The following is a 22,881-nucleotide window of genomic DNA, read 5'->3' on the forward strand; positions in this document are numbered from 1 at the left end:
ATTGACAATTAACAAAGGGCCATTAAGAAGAAGGACACAAAGTACAAAAGGCACTGGGATTGGGACACAGTGTGCGGTTTAAAATGGTAGGTTGTTGAGGTGGATTACTGAGAGTTTAGAGTGACAAATAAAGAAGCTACTACCACAGCCTTGATTTGCATCAAGTTATATTGTTGGTTGCTCCCTGAGCAGCGTGGACTAGCCACCATTGCTAATCTGTCACTGAGTGTAAGCCATCATTACAGCATCACATCAAGGAGTTCAGGCAGTTACTATTTTCCTGCACGTTTGGTTAGTGTGGAACACGTATGGCTCTCTGTCTCTCAGGCTTAAAGTCATTACAAGAGTATCTGAGACTCTTAAAGGGACCAGTGCCTGTCACTGAAGGGGAGGTCACTGACAGCTACCGTGAGAGTCAGTATTACTCTGAGAGAGTTATTCTGACAATCAGTGTCACTGTGGGAGTTAATGTGGGAGACTGATTCTGTGCAGTTTTGTGCTGAAGCAGCTCAGCTGATTTGTGGTGAAGCAGCCCCCAGATGTCAAAGCCAGGAATAGTTCTCCCAGGTTTATAAATAAAGCTGCACTATGGAATATAATTAGCTGTTTGTGCTTGCTGGGCTTATGTGCTGAGGTTTGGTTCAAATTAACTAATATTTAGCATTCAACAAACCACACCATCCTTTCAACCATGTCTCCTGTAACCCAGAGTGCTTTCCTCCTGCTTCTGTTGGCATTTCTCATTCAGTCTGGGATCAGCCTGGAGGTCGTGCTTACCCAGAGTGTCTACCCTGTGAAAGCAACTTACACCTCAGCCAGGATCAGGGGCACAGTCCCACTGAAGCCTCTGTGGTGCAGTAGTCATGGCGATGCACACAGAACCTGGACTCTATCACTTGCTCTCCACAGCTCCCAAGGCCTTACTGAAGGTGAAGGTTAATGTCTTCACATTTTAGATAACTCCATGGCATTTTGGACCAGACTGCTGTTGTGTACACTGTCCTACATAATTGCCGTGACCCCATCAGCCCCACCCTCGCCCTGCTCCACTGGCTCCCCATCCCTCAGAGGATCAAGTTCAAAATTCTTGTCCTCACCTTCAAGACCCTCCAAGGCCTTGCCCCTCCTACCTCTCTGACCTGCTAATCCCTTATCAACCTGTCCTTCCCTCTGCTCAACAGGTTCCAGCCTGCTCCATGTCCCCCGCCTGGCCTGCCTTACCATCGGCGTTTGGGCTTTCAGCCACTCTGCCCCCGCCCTCTGGAACTCCATCCCACATTCCCTCTTCAATCGTGCCTTTGGTCACCCTCTACCCCCACCCTCCCCGCCGGCCACCCTCCCTGATTCCAACCTCCCTCTGCTCGGGTATTAATCCCTGACTGTTCAGCGCCTTGGGGTGTCCTCCAGATGTGAAAGGTGCTTTACATATGTAATTTTGTATTGTATTGTAATTATTTTACAAATCTCAAGGCCAGGACTTACGGGGAAGACATCACTGCCCCAATCGCCGCCCCCCATCTCCTCACTGAGCCTCACCAGCCCAGCCCAGCAGGCTAACCATGGCTCCCTGAACTCTCCTGTCCGCCCTGAGTCTCAGTGTGCGCACATTGGCTGCCGCAATTGACCCGAGCTGCTTTCCCAAGATGTTCCTGACCCCGTGCTCTTCCTCTTCGACCGTGCCATGTTCACCCCCCTCCCCTTCTCCCCCCTGACCCCAGCTCGGGTTGAAATGCTGTACACTGTCCAGCGCCTTGGGACGTCCTCCTGACGTGAACGGCGCTATACAAATGTAATCTTGTTGTTGTTGTTGTTTACGTTGTTTGGGTTTCTGGAACATAATAATAATCATCATCATTATACCTTCATTTGATATAGCGCCTTATCACGTTGTTGAGACGTCTCAAAGCGCTTCACAGGATAAACTGTAAAGTGAATCAACTAGATATTGCATGGGCGAAATGTCCAGTAAAACTCACACCTAAATATGTAAACAATTAGATTACCGATGAAAAGATAAATTTATTCAAAGGTCAACTACAAACATTTGGTTGTTGAGGTCTAGTCTCATTACATTACACCCATCCCACAGCACAATCAGTGCCTTCATCTCTCTTCAATGATTGCAAGTTTCCAATATAGTTAAACTTGTGTATTTAAACAATTCTACTCCATAGTCCCAAGCTCCTGATATGCAATGGCAGAGTTTTCTTTGGTTCATCTACAAAGTCCAGGACGAAAAGTGAGCTGGAGGTGTGTAAAAAGGGGAGGGAGGACTCCATAGAACCATAGCAATTTACCGCACAGAGGAAAGCCATTGGCCTGCTGTATCTGTGCCAGCTCCTTTAAGAACAATCCTTTCAGTCCCATTTACTTGCCCTTTCTGCACACCCCTGTAGTTGACTCTTTTTAAGGTATTTGTCTAGTTCCCCTTTGAAAGCCAATACGGATTTAACCTCAACAACTGCTCCCGGGAGAGCATTCCATATCCTAACTATTCTCTGCATTAAAAAGTTACTTTTAACCTCCCCATTTGCTCACTTACTTAAATTGATGCCCTCTGGATCCTGACTCACCGACCAGTGGAAATANTTTTTTCTGGTTAACACTGAGCTATTGCTCAAGATGGAGTCATCTTCATGGTGCCAAGACCCTTCACCTGAGGATCTGTATTAAATATTTGGTGTTGAGTAAACCTGGTATCTGCATTGGACTTGGATTTCTAGACCATTAAGATAGCTAGTATCTCACAAGCTGCTCTCCTACCACACTGAATGCAGATGCAGTGCCCCCCAACACTGTATTGGAGGACCAGTGTACACTGTGAGTTCAAAGTCATGACATGAAGCTTAGCAATTAAATAATACTACTAATAATAAACCTTGCATTTGATATAGCGTTTTTCACGTCTTCTAGATGTCTCAAAGCGCTTCACAGAACATACTGTAAAGTGAATTGACTGTATATTTGTGGGTGAAACACTGCAGGCAATTGTGCACAGCAGTGTCCCACAAACATTCGTGGATTGAAGTGACCAATTTATTATCGTTCTTTTTCTTGAGGGATTATTATCAGGCGTGTGGAGCGAGGAAACTTGCCCCAGGTTTCACCCTGCTGGAAATCGAATCCAGGTCTCTCGCTTGTGAGTCGAGTGCTCTAACCACTGAGCTACAGGACCCCACTATCAGGATCAAGGCAATGTTCTGCAGCAGTTTCAACAGTATGGTTCCTAAACCATTCCTGAGCCATTTACCTGACCTTTCCCACACTCCTGTAGTTGACTCGTTTTAAGGTACTGGTCTTAAAACGAGTAGTCTAAGCCACTGTTGATGACAGACCAGCTAGCCTGGCTTTTCACCAAGACTTGGAGGAGCAGACTGGGCAGGACCATGGGCAATCTTCCCACTCAGCTCCTGTTAACCCTTCAAGCCAAAGTCCTAATGTGTAAGGATGTCCTAACTGGACAAGCAGCAGGAAGCTTGTCAGACAGTGTTTACAACGAGATGTTCTGTAGTTTTAGCTGGTTACATTTCAGCAGTACTCTCAACACACATTCTGTGGTCACCAAACCTTGCCTATTCCTGAACTGCTCCTATTGTTGGTTAGGGGCAAAAAGAGTTTTTCTCTTGAATTAGATAAATCGGGTGTAAAGGAAGAGAGAATTAAGATAGGAGACAGCTCATGTGGAGTAGAAATACCAGCACAGACTAGTTAAGCTGATTGGCTTGTTTTATTGATGTAGTTTATATGAATATAATTCTATGTTAATCACTCTAAGGAAACACCCCATTCCAGACATTAGACATTTCCATAGTTGAATGCATCCACATAGAGAACTTTCAGTATGGTTTGGTTACCCTTAAACTGTATTTGGCAGACCTGACTGCCCCCAAAAAGTGTCATCCCAGAGTTGGGTAGTGGTTTTACAATAGAATCATAGAATTGCATAGCACAGGAGGAGGCCATTTGGCCCATCGTGTCTGTGCCCCTCTTTGAAAAGCGCTTCCAAATCAACCCCACTCCCCCGCTCTCTCCCCATAGCCCTGATCAACCCCACTCCCCCGCTCTCTCCCCATAGCCCTCATCAACCCCACTCCCCCGCTCTCTCCCCATAGCCCTGATCAACCCCACTCCCCCGCTCTCTCCCCATAGCTCTGATCAACCCCACTCCCCCGCTCTCTCCCCATAGCTCTGATCAACCCCACTCCCCCGCTCTCTCCCCATAGCCCTGCAAACTTGTCACCAAATAATTATCTTGTTCTCTCTTAAAAGTTGTTATAAAATCGGCTGCCACCAGGCTCTCAGGCAATGCATTCCAGATCCCAACAACTCGCTGTGAAAACATTTCTCCTCCCCTCCCCTCTTTCTTTTAACAACTATTTTAAATCTGTGTCCTGGGGTTACCGACCCACCCGCCAGTGGGAATAGTTTCTCCTGTTCACCCTATCGAATCCCCTCATCATTTTGAAAACTTCTATTAAGTCTCCTCTTAACCTTCTCTGCTCCAAGGAGAATAATCCTCACTTCTCTGCCTCTCCTGATAACTGAAGCCCCTCATTCCTGGTACCATTCTGGTCAATCCCCTCTGCACCTCTCCAATGCCTTGACATCCTTCCTAAAGTGTGGGGCCCAGAACTGAACACAGTCTCTCACTGAGGCCTAACCAATACAATTTGCAATTATGTAATGCCTTTCATGTTGGGAGGACGTCTAAAGTAAAAGGGAGGAAAAATGACTAAACCCAGGTCAAAGAGTCCCAATACATCTTTAAAAGTGGAGAGGTTGAGGCTGAGGGACTGCAAGATGGAGTTACAGTGAGCGAGGGAGCTTAGGCAGAAGGGCTGAATGTCTGCCTGCTGACAGTGTGTGGATTGGGCAGGGACATGAAAACAGAGCAATTGGCTGTGTTGGTATAGGATTGAGGACATCCCAGAGTAGTCTGGGAGAGGCCGTGGAAGGATTTGAATGTGAGGATAAGGATCTTGAATTGATCTGCTGGGGAATAGGGAGCCAGTAGAGCTGAACGTGGTTGGGGGATGATAGGCTTTCAGAGCCTGGTGTGGGAGCTGAGTTCTGGATGGTCTGCAGCTTGTGTAAGGAAAAGCTTGGGAATGATCAGGGCATAGAAGTGATGAAGGCCTGAGGGCCTTGGCAGGCTGGCAGGAGATGTAACCATAGAATCATAGAATTATACAGCACAGAAGGAGGCCATTCGGCCCATTATATGCCATCTCTTTGAAAATCAATCAATCGCACTCCTCGCTCTCTCGCCCTACAAATGTGTCCTTCCCAATGAGGGAGGTAGCTGATGATGTAGAGGTGAGGGAAGACTGAGCAAGTGGGAGCCTGGATGCTGATCTTGAAAGACAGTTGGAGTTCAAACAAGACACCAGATCCCTCACCAGCTCTGTGAGGTGGAGTGAGCGTTTGTGGAGGTTCATGCAGTCAACACCTGAGCTGGGAAGTCACTGATGGGAACCAAACAGTAGAGCCACAGTCTGATTAACAGACAACTGAAGGAAGTTCTTTTCTGTAGCATCTGCAGAACCTCACCTCCCACCCATCTAGCAATGTCCTCAACTTCTCCCTCCAACACCTACTCACTACGCTAGAGACTTCGAATGCTAACACTCTTGTATAACCGGCCTGGAAATAAATCGGATAATTTAACATCCAAATCTCTGCAATTTAATGCGATTATTGCTTCAAATCCTGCTGTTGGAATTGAAATCCTGTGACCATAAATGATGTGATGTGACTTGTGTCCTTGCTGGAGCCGGACAGACAGCGTCCGATTCCCGCCGCGCCAGGACCGAGTGGGCTAAACAGGAAATAGGATCAAACTTTCTCAACAGTAAGGTCTGTAATCGTGCACCACCTAATGTCAACATCCAGGTTACGCAGCAGGAATGATAGCCACAGTGATAGCCACACTCATAGCCACACTCATAGCCACACTCATAGCCACACAGTGACAGCTACATACTGACACCCAGACATATAGCCACACTCTTAGACACACTGATGGTCGCACTGATACCCTCTCTCACAGTCACACTTATAGCCACACAGAGAGCCACACAGAGAGCTCCACTTACAGCCATTTTCGACTTCAAGACCCTCACCCGTGTCTTCAAACCCCTCCACTCCTCTGCACCCCCCGACCTCTCCGACCTCCTCTCTCCTCAAAACAGTACCCATTGGCTTTGTTCCTCCGGGTCTGACCTCCTCGTCCCCCGAGTCCTCCGCTCCCCCCTCCGCGGCTGTGCCTTCAGCCCCTGTGCCCCGAGGCTCTGGGATCCCTTCCTCACTCCCTCCCCTCACCCTCTCTTCCTACTTTCAGGTCTCGGGCGAAGATCTTTCTTTTCGACCGCACCTAAGGTCACCTTCCCCCCCCCCTCCCCCCCCCCCCGGCTCCTCCCTCCCCCCCGGCTCCTCCCCCCCTCCCCCGGCTCCCCCCCCCCCCCCCCTCCCCCTCCCCCTCCCCCCTCCCCCCCCCCCCGGCTCCTCCCCCCCCCCCCGGCTCCTCCCCCCCCCCCCCCCCCCCCCCCCCCGGCTCCTCCCCTCCCCCTCCCCACCCCCTGGCTCCTCCCCCTTCCCTGGCCCCTCCCTCCCCTGGCCCCTCCCTCCCCTGGCTCGTCCCCTCCCCCTCCCCCTCCCCACCCCTGGCTCCTCCCCTCCCCTCCCCACCCCCTGGCTCCTCCCCCTCCCCTGGGCCCTCCCCACCCCTGGCTCCTCCCCCTCCCATGGCTCCTCCCCTCCCCCTCCCTGGCTCCTCCCCCTCCCCTGGCCCCTCCCTTCCCCTGGCCCCTCCCCACCCCCTGGCTCCTCCCCCTCCCCTGGCCCCTCCCTTCCCCTGGCCCCTCCCCACCCCCCGGCTCCTCCCCTCCCCCTCCCCTGGCTCCTCCCCCTCCCCTGGCTCCTCCCCCTCCCCTGGCTCCTCTCCTCTCCCCTGGCCCTTCCCCCTCCCATGGCTCCTCCCCCTCCCCCTGGCTCGGCCCCGGGATCCGTTACTGTGAAGCGCTCTGAGACTCCATCCGGCGTAGGGGGCGCTATATACATCCAACTTGTTGTTGTTGTAGCGACACTGGTAGCCACACTCATAGCCACTCTGATAGCCACACTGAGAGCCACACAGATAACCGCACTGACAGCCGCACAGCCACACCCACACCCACACCCACAGCCACACCCACAGCCACACCCACACCCACAGCCACACCCACAGCCACACCCACAGCCACACTCACAGCCACACCCACAGCCACACCCACAGACACACTCACAGCCACACCCACAGCCACACCCACACCCACACCCACACCCACACCCACAGCCACACCCACAGCCACACCCACAGCCACACCCACAGCCACACCCACAGCCACACTCACAGCCACACCCACAGCCACACCCACAGCCACACCCACAGCCACACTCACAGCCACACCCACAGCCACACCCACAGCCACACTCACAGCCACACCCACAGCCACACCCACAGACACACTCACAGCCACACCCACAGACACACCCACAGCCACACTCACAGCCACACCCACAGCCACACCCACAGACACACTCACAGCCACACCCACAGCCACACCCACAGACACACCCACAGCCACACCCACAGCCACACCCACAGCCACACCCACAGCCACACCCACAGACACACCCACAGCCACAGCCACACCCACAGACACACTCACAGCCACACCCACAGCCACACCCACAGACACACTCACAGCCACACCCACAGACACACCCACAGCCACACTCACAGCCACACCCACAGACACACCCACAGCCACACTCACAGCCACACCCACAGCCACACCCACAGCCACACCCACAGACACACTCACAGCCACACCCACAGACACACCCACAGCCACACTCACAGCCACACCCACAGACACACTCACAGCCACACCCACAGACACACTCACAGCCACACCCACAGACACACCCACAGACACAGTGATAGCCACACTCATAGCCACACTCATGGCCACTCTCAAGGACACACAGTTGGGCCGCACTCAAAGTTGCACTCATAGCCGCACTCGTAGATACTCATAAACATGCATGGACACACAGATAGCCACAGTAATAGCCAAGAACAACAACAACAACAAAATTACATTTGTAAAGAACTTTCCACATCGGGCGGATGCCTAAGGCGCTGGACAGACAGAGTTTTGGACCCGAGCTGCAGGTCCGGTTCGGGGAGGGTGGAGGGCAGGGGGGGAAGCAGGGAGATCGAAAGCAACAACAACCACAAGATTACATGTGTATTGCATCTTTCACACCGGGAGGATGTCCCAAGGCACTGGACAGTGCACAGCATTTCAGACCTGAGCTGGGGTTGGGGGGGGAGAAGGGAGGGGAAGGGGAGTGGCCGATGGCATGGTCGAAGAGGAGGGTTTTCAGGTGGGACTTGAAGGAGACTAAGAATGGTGGAGGCGGAGTGATTGGGGGATGGAATTCCAGAGGTTGGAGACACAGTGGCTGAAGGCTCTCCCGCCAATGGTGGGGCGGGTGGGTCGGGGGACGTGGAGCAGCCGGAACCGGCTGAGCGGAAGGAATGGGTGGGTTGGTAGGGGTTTAGGAGGTCACAGAGGTAGGGTGGGGCGAGGCCATGGAGGGCTTTGTAGGTGAGGACCAGGATCTTGAACTGGATCCTCTGAAGGAGAGGGAGCCAATGGAGTCGGGCGAGAATGGGGGAGATGGGGTCACGGAGTTTGGTGCGGGAGAGGACACGGGCGGCAGAGTTCTGGATTATCTGCAGTCTGTGGAGGGAGGAGTTGGGAAGGCCGACATAGTCATTTGCATAGTCGAGCCTGGAGGTGATGAAGGCATGAACAAGAGTTTCAGCGCCTGAGGGGTGAGGTAGTGGTGGAGTTGGGCAATGTGTGTCATGTTGCAAATTTGCACTACAGATGCAAATACATCTTTTACATGAGCGAGAGCTGGAGCACCTGCAGGAGGGTGCATCGCTGCACAGTACTGCTGGGAACTACTGCTTGGCAGCACTGTTGGGCATCTCTTGCAACCTCTAAGTATAGGCTGAGACTCAATAATAATCTGCTTACCTTACCTTCATTTTGTTAGTCATATATATCCAGCACTTGAAGTGAAGACATTGGGGTTGCAATTCCACCTGGGTCTAGAGTGATACATTAGTGTTCAAAATTTAGAAAATGGTTAAGTCTTAACTTTGAAGCTGATTTTCTGTAGTTTTTAACAGAAAACTGGGTTCAAAGCTAAGCATGTGCAGTATTTAAGAATTTGCCAAATTGTTAACACTGTGAAATGCTACATAAATAGAATGATTTTTCTCCCCAATTATCGCTTGTCCACATGAAAGTTGGCACGTTTGAAGCTGGTGGTTTCCAGATAATGTAGTTAGTAAACGAACAATTGGGGAGGTAAGGAAAATTAGGATATGGAATGCCCTGTCAGGAGCGGTGGTTGAGGCAGAATCCATATTCACCTTCAAGAGGGAACTGGATAAATACCTTAAAAAGAGTCAGCGAGAGGGGGTGGGGAAAGGGCAGGTCAATGGAACTGAAAAGATTGCTCTTGAGAGAACCAGCTAACATTATGTTCTGTGATGTAAAATTTCTATGGTTCTAGATGTTCCCCAGACTCACTGTCTGCCCAACAATGGATTGTTCTGAGTGTGAGGATTTGCTCATGTTCAAGGCGAGTAAATGGAAGTTTCACTTCTCTTTGGCGGGAATATGGAATTCTCTGCCAGAAGTATTGCTGACACACAGTCCATCAATTATGTTTTAAAAGAATGAGATAATAACAACAACTTGTTTTTATATAGCGCTCTTCATGCAGGGTAGCGTCCTGGAGGTGCTTGACAGTAGCGGAGTCTGACAACAAGTCAGGGGGAGAGGGAGGGGGGGGGTGACCGTAAGCATCCTTAAAAAGTAAGGTACTTAGGCAGGATTTGAAGGTGGGGAGGGAGGCCGCAAGGTGGAGGAATTGAGGGAGAGAGTTCCAGAGTTTCTGGGCATAGTGGCTAAAGTCACGGCCACCAATGATGGAATGGAGAGGATGTGGGGCAAACAGGAGGCAGGAGCCAGCCAATTGGAGGCAGATGGTGGTGGAGTGCGGGATGAGCAAATTAGATAGGTAGGGAGGTGCGGGGGCATGAAGGGATTTGAAAATGAGAGGATCTTGAAATCGATTTGTTCGTTGATTGGGAACCAGTACAGCCTGAGTCTGGCAAGGATCAGGGTGATGGGGGTATGGAATTTTGTGTAGGTGAGTATCTGAGTAGCCATGTTCCACATAAGAGTCCTGTAGCTCAGTGGTTAGAGCACTCGCTTTGCAAGTGAGAGACCTGAGTTCAATTCCAGGCAGAGGGCGAAACCTTGGGCAAGTTTCCTTACTCCACACAGAGCCTAATAATAATCCCTCCAAAACCAAAAACAATAATTAAATTGGTCATTTTCAATCTATGACTGTTTGTGGGACATTGCTGTGCGCAATTGGCTGCCGCGTTCGCCCACAAATATACAGTCAATTCACTTTACAGTGTGTTCTGTGAAGCGCTTTGGGACGTCCTCCTGACGTGAAAAGCGCTATATCAAATGCAAGGATTATTATTATAAGGAATGACCAACTTTATCTGGGAGATTATTGGCTCTATTGGCTCATGTTGCGAGAAACAGCAACATAGACTCAATGGGTCGTAAGGTCTGCTTCTGTTTTGAACATTCCAAGATTCCTGTTCTGAAATAAGTCATTAAATATCCAGCCTGTGGTGCCCCCTGTAGTTCAGATCAGGGCACAACACCTGTGTGTGTCATCACCACTCATCCATCTAGTGAGGCCTCAAACCCAAGCTTGTCGGATGTCAAATTACCAAATAGTACTCTCTTCTTGTATGGGAGGGAAGCGGGATCTCCTTGGAGCTCAGTTGGCTCCAAAGTGATATGCTTGGCAACAGAAAATCAGAAATGAGCCAACCCTCTGTTGCAGTCCAGTTCCTGAGCCAGCTTGATCTGCAGTATTCCAGAGCACTGTTGATGGCAGCGCAGCCCAGTCTGGCTTATTGGCATGACCTGGAAGAGCAGACCAGGCACTGGGGGCAGGGAGTCATCCTACTCAACTCCTCTTAACCTTGTAAGACAAAGCCCTAATGGGTCCTAGTCTCGCAAACTTTGTGGAGTCCTGTAGCTCAGTGGTTAGAGCACTCGCTTTGCAAGTGAGAGACCCGAGTTCAATTCCAGGCAGAGGGCGAAACCTCGGGCAAGTTTCCTTACTCCACACAGAGCCTAATAATAATCCTCCAAAACCCAAAACAATAATAAATTGGTCATTTTCAATCTACGACTATTTGTGGGACATTGCTGTGTGCAATTGGCGGCCGCGTTCGCCCACAAATATACAGTCAATTCACTTTACAGTGTGTTCTGTGAAGCGCTTTGGGACGTCCTCCCGACGTGAAAAGCACTATATCAAATGCAAGGATTATTATTATTATAAACGTGGATTGCATGGCCAAATTATATTTTTTAAAGGGATTATTACCCCTGGAAAAGTGATCCGCCAATCAACTAACAACCAGGTTCCTACTTATTGCTAGGTAAAGAAAGGTGCGTGGAGTAAGGAAACTTGCCTAATGTTTCACCCTGCCCGGGAATCGAACCCAGGTCTTCTTGCTTGTGAGGTAAGTGCTCTAACCACTACATGACAAGAATCCACAATTTTTATGTGCTTTGGGACACCCCCATCCCCCACCCCACCATATGAAGTTGTAATATATACACAGTTTGCCTGGTATCTGGGTAATATTCTGTCCTGTAAAGGTCCTGCCACCACTCTGCAGGCAGATGTCCATCAAAAAGCTGATAAGAAAACTCTGAGACCGCTACTGCAAGGCTTTACCTGGAATCCGAGTTTGTGAATACGCACTTGCACATCCAGTGTTTGGAATCCACCTTGATTCATTTGCAGAGAGGAAAGCAGATGCTACTCAAGCTCTGCATCCCCAACCTCCACAGTGCTCCCTTGTGGGCCGGGAGTACCAATGCCAAACTTGCCTCTCCAGATAAGTTGTCGCTGAGCCTTCTCCCTTGATGTGATGAGCTATCCGGAGTTTACTGTACACACAGAGCACCTGGTGTCTGGGTGATATAAACACATTGCACCTGACATCTACAATCATAATCCTTGCATTTGGTATATCGCCTGCATCACGCCTCAAAGCACTTCACAGGAATTAGAATGAAGTTTACTGACGACAGGCGAACAAGGCAGCAGTTTCTCGCAAACAGCCAGGAAGGCACACACTACCTCACAAGAAGGTGCTATTTGAAGGTAACTTGTTGTTGAAGTGAAGTGAATGATAATTTTTTGATTTGGGGAATTGTTAGTCAAGACACCATGAGATACTCAATTTTCTTTTTAAATACTGCCATAGGATCTCTAATGCTCATCTAAATTTAATCTAGATGATTAATGGATACAAGGAGGTGTTGCAGCACAGACCCTGAGGTCCCCCCACCCCATCTCATGGCTGTTTGTGAGAATTTGCTACTTTTTTTCTAGCTAGCCCTGCAAATGTGATGTAATTTACAGCCTGGTGAGCTCAGACCCCAAGCAAGATTTTTCACCAATAAATTTACCGAAACTTGTTGGAAAGCAATTATAAAGGAGAAAAAAATCCAAACACTGTTATGTTTCAATCATTTACAGGTGATTTCCCTCTTCCCCCATTAGTTCCTCCCTTTCCTCCTTCAAGGCCGGTCTCAAAACCTTTCTCTTTGACCGAGCCTTCAGCTCCCCTCTCGACTCTCTACCCCCTCCTCGCTCCCTCCCTTCCCTCCCCTCACCCTGACCATTTCCCCCCTCCTCTCTCCCTCCCTTCCCTCCCCTCACCCTGACCATTTCCCCCCTGCTCGGGTCATGACCCAACTGTGCAGCGCCTTGGGACGTCCTCCTGACGTGAAAGGCGCTTTATAAATGGAATCTTGTTGTTGTCGTTGTTGTAGTTTGCTACAGCATTAGGTACAGTTATTGGAATATTTCCTGTGTAATGCTGTTCTCAATATCAGGCCATCAGTCCTGTAGACAGCTTCCTAAAGAGACACTTGTACCAGTTCCGAGAAGAGCATTTCAGTTCCACTACTTGCCCGTTTTAGCCAGGCTGCTCAGAGTCAGTCTTCAATCATTCACTCTACCTCCCCTGGATCTATTGGAAGGCTATAAATTCTCAAATCAGTGAGTACTGTAGCTCAGTGGTTAGAGCACTCGCTTTGCAAGTGAGAGACCTGAGTTCAATTCCAGGCGAAACCTTGGGCAAGTTTCCTTACTCCACACAGAGCCTAATAATAATCCCTCCAAAAAAACTAAAAACAATAATTAAATTGGTCATTTTCAATCTATGACTGTTTGTGGGACATTGCTGTGCGCAATTGGCTGCCGCGTTCGCCCACAAATATACAGTCAATTCACTTTACAGTGTGTTCTGTGAAGCGCTTTGGGACGTCCTCCCGACGTGAAAAGCGCTATATCAAATGCAAGGATTATTATTATTATTATTATTATTATTATTACTGAGTGCCAAAGCTAACTTTTCATGTCTGTGGCTAGAGGATGTTGACCCTCAATATTTGGGTTATGGAAAGACAAGGTTAAACATTAGTCCTATAGCTATACCGTCACTTCTGCTCTTCCACTCAGAAGTTGGAAGATAGCTAAGCTTTCTGCACTCTGATTATTGACTGATATTTCCAGAGGCATGTTGTGAAATGCATGATCTCATGCATTTCACAACATGCCTCTGGAAATATGCATGGTTAATTTGTTGTTAAGTCAAATTTTTATATTGCATTCATTCTTTGTGGCTTCTCACAACTAATTGTCCCTTCATCTTCTCACTGCTGAGCTCACTATGACCTTTCTTTGAGTCTTTCACCGCTTGGGAACATCAAGAAGTGTTTATAATAATTAGGAGGTAGCGAGGCAGTTTGAGTGAGTGAGTGAGTTAGTGATTGATCGAGTACCCAGGGACCTAAACCACTGATCTGTCTCATCCCAGACCTCATTATTAAGCTTCAAAGGCAGGCGATCCAGGACAGTATCCAACCACCTCAGCTTCTTGTCTGTTTATCAAAGGTGTTAACAGTGGTCATCAGTATTCATGATGCCATGTGGACTGGATTCCTGGGAGAGTGCAGATCCCTTGCAAAGAAAATCACTTAACAAACATAAATCATAACAAAATTATCTTCTTTTAATGATATCAATTTTGATGTACATGAATCTGCATGTAAGTAACAATCTCAGCAGAGACTGCCTCTGGCCGGAGATGGTACATTTGATGCGTGTGAAGCCATGGGACATGTGGTATTTGTTCTGGAAGCCAGCCATTGGAAGCAACTTTACTGCTCAGGTATGCAGTGTTGGGCAGCCTGATACACTCACCACCAATTTGCCAGGAATTTTGATGAAAACTTTTAGAAATTGCAAAGGAACAGCTGGTCAGAATTCAGTGAACCAGGAGACTTTGCTTTTACTTTGGATAGCAACAAAAGCAGGAAACAGCTTGTGTAGAAGTGACTGGACTTGGATACATTGGCTTCCCTGAGCTGGGTGAGCATTTGAAATAACTGGTAGTGGGCAACACTTTACAGGGTGCTACAGCGTTCCTCTCTATTATCTAATATTGATCCATTCAACTGTCGTAGCTTCCTGTACCTCCATCTCCTCCCGCTTCTACACCCACTAATCCCATCACCCTATCATCTGTCTCTTTCCTCATCTCAGCTGCCACTTCTTACCCCGTTAGCTGATGTCATCAACCTCTCTCTTTCCTCTGGCATTTTATCCCCTTTCAAAGCCACCATCATTATCCACCTTCTCAAAAAATCCACAGTGGAACTTCCAAATGCTTTTGATCATTATCCCATCTCCAACCTGCCTTATTTCTCTAAGGTAATGGAACATGTTGTTGGTGCCAGCTTCACTCTTTCCTCTTCCATCCTCCCTGTAACAGCCCCTCCTATCTGTAATTTGCCCCACCCAGTGCACCTCAGGTGCTGGCAACATCAGCATCCAAGGATGTACACTCCACCTCACTGAGCCAGTCTGGAACCTTGGCGTCTTGTTTGATCCTCAACTGTCCTTTCTATCCCACGTCTGTGCCTTCCCCCACCTCTGCATTGTCCCCTGGTTCTGCAACTGCCTTACCCCTCAGGCTGCCGAAACATTCATCCATGCATTCAGCATATGTAGGCTCGACTACGCCTACTCCCTGCTTGTCGGCCTTCCCAACTCTTCCCTCCACAATCTACAGATTATCCGGAAACTCTGCAGCTCGTGTCCTCTCCTGCACCAGACTCCGTGACCCCATCACCCCTACCCTCGCCCGGCTCCAACGATTCCCCATCTTCCAGAGAATAGAGTTCAAGATCCTCATCATCACCATCAAGGCCTTCCATGGCCTTGTTCCTTCCTACTTCTGTGACCTGTTAACCCCATACCAATCTGTCCGCTCCCACCATTTTACAGGCTGCTCCATGTCTCCTGCCCGGCCCACACCACCATCGGCGGCTGGGCCTTCAACCTCTCTGACCCCACCCTTGGAACTCCATCCCACATTTCTTTCATCTCGCTCCCTCGCTTGCCTCCTTCAACGCACATTTTAAGACCCTCCTCTTCAACTATGCCTTCAGCCACCCTCCTACCCCTTCTGTCCTCCACCCTTCCTAATCCCAACCACCAGCTCGGGTCCAAATCCCTGACTGTCCAGTGCCTTGTGATGTACTCCCAATATGAAAGCTACTATACGAATGTAATTTTGTATTGTAATTCATTGCATCGCGGCAGCTCTGGTCAAAGTCACCTTGTTCTCCTCAATCCCTCTGATCCACTCAACACTGTTCACTTGTCATCCTCCCTTGCTCAATTTTGTGCTCTGCACTTTCCCAGTTTCACTCCTATGTGGCTAGAATGTGCCAACTGTACAGGACTTTGTATAGGACACCTGTGTGCAGCACACCTGTTCAGAGGAAAACTGTGTTTAGCAATTGTGTGTGTAGTCATCTGTTTGGAATGCCAGTTAGCAGTTGCTGAGTAAAAGGACTGACTGGGGTAGGGGAACTGCACGAGGTTGTGTGTGTTGTGTGTTTGTGTGTGTGGTGACGGAGGCCCAGCAGGCGAGGCTTTGGAGGGATTTGAGATCAAGAATTCGATCTACTGGATTTGGAGGTCATTGATGGTGGATTATGGATTTACAGAGCCCAGTGCATGAGAGGACATGGGCTGCAGAGTTCTGGATAATGTGCTGTTCATGTAGGGCGGAGATCTGGCAATCAGGAGATTGGAATAATTGAGCCTGGACACAATGACGATGTAATTCACCTGTATAAAGTGCACCTGTGTTGAGCATTCCTTTGATGTGAAGAATGCAGTCTGTGTTGTTCCAATTCAGCACCAATTAGTAATTAGTAAGGAATCTCAGTGTGGGTTGGAGGTACTGGCAGCAGCCACCGAACAGCTGCGCGGTGCATCAATGTGTGGCTTTGTTGTGGATCAAACAACAGCAAATTTTCTGCTTCATTTACTCACTGATACTATTTCCCCTAAGAGTTTACAAATAATTTAACTGAAATTAATCAAGTGAGTTACAATTAAGCATATCTCCAAAGTTACTCTCCCCAGTTATTTCTGAATATGTAAGAGGGTTGTATTTAGGTGTATGCTCAATAAAGGTCGTACTCTCACCTCTCCATCAGAAGCTTCTGGGTTTAAGTCCCACTTTGGAATTTAGACTCATTTGACCCCCCAATGCAGCGCTGAGACGGAAATGTTTTGTCAGAGTCACTACAACAACAACATCATTTAGGTGAGATCTTAAAACAAGTTTCAGATAGATGTTAAATTTCACATGACATTATTCTAAAAAGGATTGTTTTGATGTCTGGACTGATAATCTTCCTGATACATTGGTGGATATGGCTCAGGGCACATTGACCCACAAACAGTCACTGCATAAAATATGTTGTAACAGGTGTGCTGCAGCTGTAGCTGTCACTGATGCTGTATCTGTCGCTGTAGCTGTTTCTGTAGCCATCGATGCCATTGTAGCTGTCACTGTAGCTGTAAATGTGGCTGTAAATGTGGCTGCAGCTGTCGCTGATGCTGTTGCAGTTGCTGTGGCTGTCGCTGTTGCTGTCACTGTAGTTATTGCCGTAGCTGTGCTATAGCTGTAGCTGTTACTGTAGTTGTTGCTATAGATGTAGCTGTTGCTGTCACTGCAGTGTTTGCTGTTATTTGTAGGTACTGCTGTAGTTGTAGCTGTTGTTGATGTAGCTGTTGCTGTCTATAGCCGTGGCTGTGTTGTAGATGTAGCTGTTGCTCTATGTGTTGCTGTTGAGTGTGCAAGGGGGTGTGTAGATTTTGCTGTAGCTTTTGCTGTCGCTGTAGCTGTCATGACGATGTAGATGTTGTAGATGTTGCTGTAGCTGTCACTCTAGGTGTTGCTGTAGCTGTTGTAGCTGTTGCTGTAGCTGTTGCTGTTGTAGCTGTAGCTGTCTCTATAACCATCGCTGCCGCTGTAGCTGTTGCTCTAGCTGTTCCTGTAGCTGTCACTGTTGCTGTAGCTGTTGCTGTAGCTGTCACTGTTGCTGTAGCTGTTGCTGTAACTGTTGCTGTAGCATCGCTGTAGCTGTTGCTATAGTTGTCGCTGTAGCTATCGCTGTCCCTGTAGCTATTGCTGTAGCTTTCGGTGTAACTATCCGTGTAGCTGTTGCTGTAGCTGTCACTGATGCTGTAGCCGTAGATGTCACTGTAGCTGTCACTCTAGCTGTTGCTGTAGTTGTTGCTGTTACTGATGCTGTAGCTGTTGCTGTAGCTGTAGTTGTATCTGTCGCTTTAGCTGCTGCTGTAATTTTGCTGTAGCTGAAGCTGTAACTGTCGCTGTTGCTATCACTGTTGCTGTTGCTGTTGCTGTAGCTATAGGTATCACTGACGTTGTAGCTATCGATGATGCTGTAGGTGTAGCTGTCGCTGGAGCTATCGCTGTAGATGTTGCTGTAGCTTTTGCTGTCACTGTAGCTGTCGCTGTAGCTGTTGCTGTAGCTGTCGCTATTGCTGTAGCTGTTGCTGGCTCTGTCGCTGTCGATGATGCTGTAGGTGTAGCTGTTGCTGTCGCTCTAGCTGTTCCTGTAGCTGTTGTTGTTGATGTCGCAGTAGCTGTTGCTATCGCGGTTGCTGTATCTCTAGCTGTCACTGTAGATATTGCTGTCACATTAGATGTCGTAGCTGTTGCTATTGTTGTAGCTGTTGATGTTGCTATAGATGTTGCTGTCGCTGTAGCTGTCGCTGGAGGTGCAGATGCTGTAGCTTGTCGCTGTAGCTGCTGCTGTTTCTAAAGCTGCCGCTGTCGCTGTAGCTATCATTGTTGCTGTAGTTATCGCTGTAACTATCGCTGTAGCTGCCACTGTAGCTATTGCTGTGGATGTCGCAGTAGCTATCGTTGAAGCTGTCACTGTGGATGTCGCTGTATCTGTCGCTATTGCTGTCGCTATCACTGAAACTGTTGCTGTAGCTGTTGCTGTAGCTGTCTCCATAGATGTCGCTGTAGCTGTTTCTGTAGCTGTCGCTGTAACTGTCGCTGCCACTGTAGCTGTTGTTGTGGATGTCGAATAGCTGTCGCTATCACTGTCGCTGTAGCTGTCGCTGTAACTGTTGCGGTTGCTGTTGCTGTAGTTGTTGCTGTCACTGATGCTGTAGCTGATGCTGTAGCTGTCGTTGTAGATGTCACTGTAGCTGTCGCTCTAGCTGTTGATGTTGCTGTAGCTGTTGTTGTAGCTGTAGCTGTCATGACGATGTAGATGTCACTGTAGCTGTCGCTCTAGCTGTTGATGTTGCTGTAGCTGTTGTTGTAGCTGTAGCTGTCATGACGATGTAGATGTTGCTGTAGCTGTCACTCTAGCTGTTGCTGTTGCTGTTGTTGTAGCTGTTGCTGTAACTATCGCTGCCGCTGTAGCTGTTGCTGTCTCTGTTGCTGTAGCTGTCACTTACACTGACGCTGCAGCTGTTGATGTAGATGTCGCTGTAGCTGTTGCTATCGCGGTTGCTTTCACTGTAGATGTTGCTGTCACTGTAGATCTCAGTGTTGCTGTAGCTGTCACTTTAGCTGTGGCTGTAGCTATCGCTGCTGTATCTGTAGATGTTGCTGTAGCTTTCACTGTCACTGTAGCTTTCACTGTAGCTATCGCTGTAGCTGTTGCTGTTACTGTTGTTGTAGCAGTTGCTGTAGATGTCACTGTAGCTGTACCTGTTGCTGTTACTGTTGCTGTTACTGTTGCTGTTACTGTTGCTGTACCTGTTGCTGTTACTGTTGCTGTTGCTGTAGCTGTTGCTGTTACTGTTGCTGTAGCTGTTGCTGTAGATGTCGCAGTAGCTGTTGCTGTAGCTGTTGCTATCACTGTAACTAATGCTGTAGCTATCGCTGTAACTGCTGTTGTTGCTATAGTTGTTGCTATATCTGTAGCTGTTACTGTAGTTGTTGCTGTAGCTGTAGATGTCGCTGTAGCTGTCACTGCAGCTTCTGCTGTATTTGTAGCTATTGTTGTTGATGTAGCTGTCGCTGTCTATTGTGGCTGTTGCTGTAGATGTAGTTGTGTTTTATCTGTAGCTGTAGATATAGATTTTACTGTAGTTGTTGCTGTAGCTGTCACTGTAGCTATCGTGACAATGTAGATTTTTGCATCTGTTACTGTTGCTGTGATGTAGCTGTTGATATAGCTGCTGCTGTACCTATAGCTGTAGATGTAGCTGTTGCTGAAGTTGTAATCGTTGCTGTTGCTGTTCCTATAGGTCTTGATGTAGCTGTAGCTGTTGATGTTGCTGTAGCGTTAGCAGAGGGTATTGCAGCATCTGTTGGTGCAGCTTTTGTTGTTGCTGTAACTGCAGCTGTTGCTGATGATATTGCTGTAGCTGTTGATGTTGATGCAGCTGTAGCTGAAGCTGTAGTTGTAGCTGTTGATAGCTGTTGCTGTTCCTGTCCCTGTAGCTTTTGCTGTAGCTGTTATTGTAACCTTTACTGTAGCTGCAGCAGTTGCTGTTGTTGTAGCTGTGGATGCAGCTGTTGCTGTATCTATAGCAGTTCCTGTAGCTGTAGCTGTTGCTGTAGCTGTTGGTTTAGCTGTGATGCAGCTGTTGGTGTAGCTGCAGCTTTTGCGGTACCTGTAGTTTTTGCTCTAGTTGTAGCTGTTGTTGTAACTGTAGCTGTTGCGGTAACTGTAGCTGTTGAGTCACTGCACACAGTCACTACACACTGCACAGTCACTCACACAGTCATTACACACACTGCACAGTCACTACACAGTCACTACACACACAGCACCGTCATTACACACAGTCACTACACAGACTGCACCATCACTACACACAGTCACTACACACACTGCACACATCACTACACACACTGTACAGTCACTACACACAGTCACTACACACACTGCGTGCACACACACACACATCCCATCCCCCCGCTCACACTCACCCCCCCTCACACTCACCCCCCTCACACTCACCCCCCTCACACTCACCCCCCCCTCACACTCACCCCCCCTCACACTCACCCCCCCTCACACTCACCCCACACTCACTACCCCCTCACACTCACCCCCCTCACACTCACCCCCCTCACACTCACCCCCCCTCACACTCACCCCCCCTCACACTCACCCCCCCTCACACTCACCCCCCTCACACTCACCCCCCTCACACTCACCCCCCCTCACACTCCCCCCCCTCACACTCACCCCCCTCACACTCAACCCCCCTCACACTCACCCCCTCACACTCACCCCCTCACACTCACCCCCCTCACACTCACCCCCCTACACTCACCCCCCCTCACACTCACCCCCCTCACACTCACCCCCCTCACACTCACCCCCCCTCACACTCACCCCCCTCACACTCACCCCCCTCACACTCACCCCCCTCACACTCACCCAGCTCACACTCAACCCCCCTCACACTCACCCCCCTCACACTCCCCCCCTCACACTCACACCCCCTCACACTCACCCCCCCTCACACTCACCCCCCCTCACACTCACCCCCCTCACACTCACCCCCCGCTCACACTCACCCCCCTCACACTCACCCCCTCACACTCACCCCCCTCACACTCACCCCCTCACACTCACCCCCCCTCACACTCACCCCCCTCACACTCACCCCCCCTCACACTCACCCCCTCACACTCACTCCCCCTCACACTCACCGCCCCTCACACTCACTCCCCTCACACTCACCCCCGCTCACACTCACCCCCCTCACACTCACCCCCCTCACACTCACCCCTCACACTCACCCCCCCTCACACTCCCCCCTCACACTCACCCCGCTCACACTCACTCACCCCGCTCACACTCACCCCCCTCCTGCTCACACTCACCCCCCCCCCCGCTCACACTCACCCCCCCTCACACTCACCCCCGCTCACACTCACCCCCCCTCACACTCACCCACCCCTCAGACTCACCCCCCCTCACACTCACCCCCCTTCACTCACCCCCCGCTCACACTCACCTCCCGCTCACACTCATCCCCCGCTCACACTCACCCCCCCCCACACTCATCCCCCGCTCACACTCACCCCCCCCCACACTCACCCCCCGCTCACACTCACCCCTCCCTCACACTCACCCCCCGCTCACACTCACGCCCCCTCACTCACCCCCCGCTCACACTCACCCCCCGCTCACACTCACGCCCCCTCACACTCACGCCCCCTCACACTCACCCCTCCCTCACACTCACGCCCCCTCACACTCACGCCCCCTCACACTCACCCCCGCTCACACTCACTCCCCACTCACACTCACCCCCCCTCACACTCACCCCCCACTCACACTCACGCCCCCTCACACTCACCCCCCCCTCACACTCACCCCTCCCTCACACTCACGCCCCCTCACACTGACGCCCGCTCACACTCACCCCCGCTCACACTCACCCCCCCTCACACTCACCCCCCACTCACACTCACCCCCCCTCACACTCACGCTCCCTCACACTCACGCCCGCTCACACTCACCCCCCCCTCACACTCACCCCCCCCCGCTCACACTCACGCCCCCTCAGTCACCCCCCCTCACACTCACCCCCCCCGCTCACACTCACCCCCCTCCTGCTCACACTCACCCCCCCCCTCACACTCACCCCCCCCTCACACTCATCCCAGTCCCATACAATTCCTGGTGCAGCTCCACTGTGTCCCCTCTCTGATCCTCACTGGTGTGAGGCAGCAGCTGTAGCCTGTGACCCCCCAACAGCCCCCACAGTGAGGACAGTAAACACACTCACACCCGTAATTACACACTCACACCCGTAATTACACACTCACACCCGTAATTACACACTCACACCCGTAATTACACACTCACACCCGTAATTACACACTCACAGCCCTGGTCACACACATCTTTGGTCCATTCCTTTACAGTTTCGTTTGGTCACAATATCAACGAGAACATCAAAATATTATAATAAAATACAAAAGCCAACAGCTCATAATGGAATAAAATAACATTTGATAGTAATTTTTCGGCTGTCATCGTGGATTGAAATTTACACAGTTCGGTATCTCCGGTCTGTGGGAGAGTCTGAGCCACAGCGTCAGTGTCAGCACTCGGACTCCGCACTATCGGTCACATCATCGACTGGTGTCCAATTAGCTTTCCTTCACAGCAACTCTGGGAGAGGGGGAGAGGGGGTGAAGAGGGGGAGAGGGGGAGGGAAAGAGGGGAGAGGGGAGAGGGAAGAAGGGAATAGAGGGAAGGAGGGAGGGAAGAACGTACAACTGCAGATAATAAACAACAAAAGAAAGCA

This window comes from Callorhinchus milii, unplaced genomic scaffold, assembly GCF_018977255.1.
Source record: "Callorhinchus milii isolate IMCB2004 unplaced genomic scaffold, IMCB_Cmil_1.0 Scaffold8, whole genome shotgun sequence".
Classification (NCBI taxonomy): Eukaryota; Metazoa; Chordata; class Chondrichthyes; order Chimaeriformes; family Callorhinchidae; genus Callorhinchus; species Callorhinchus milii.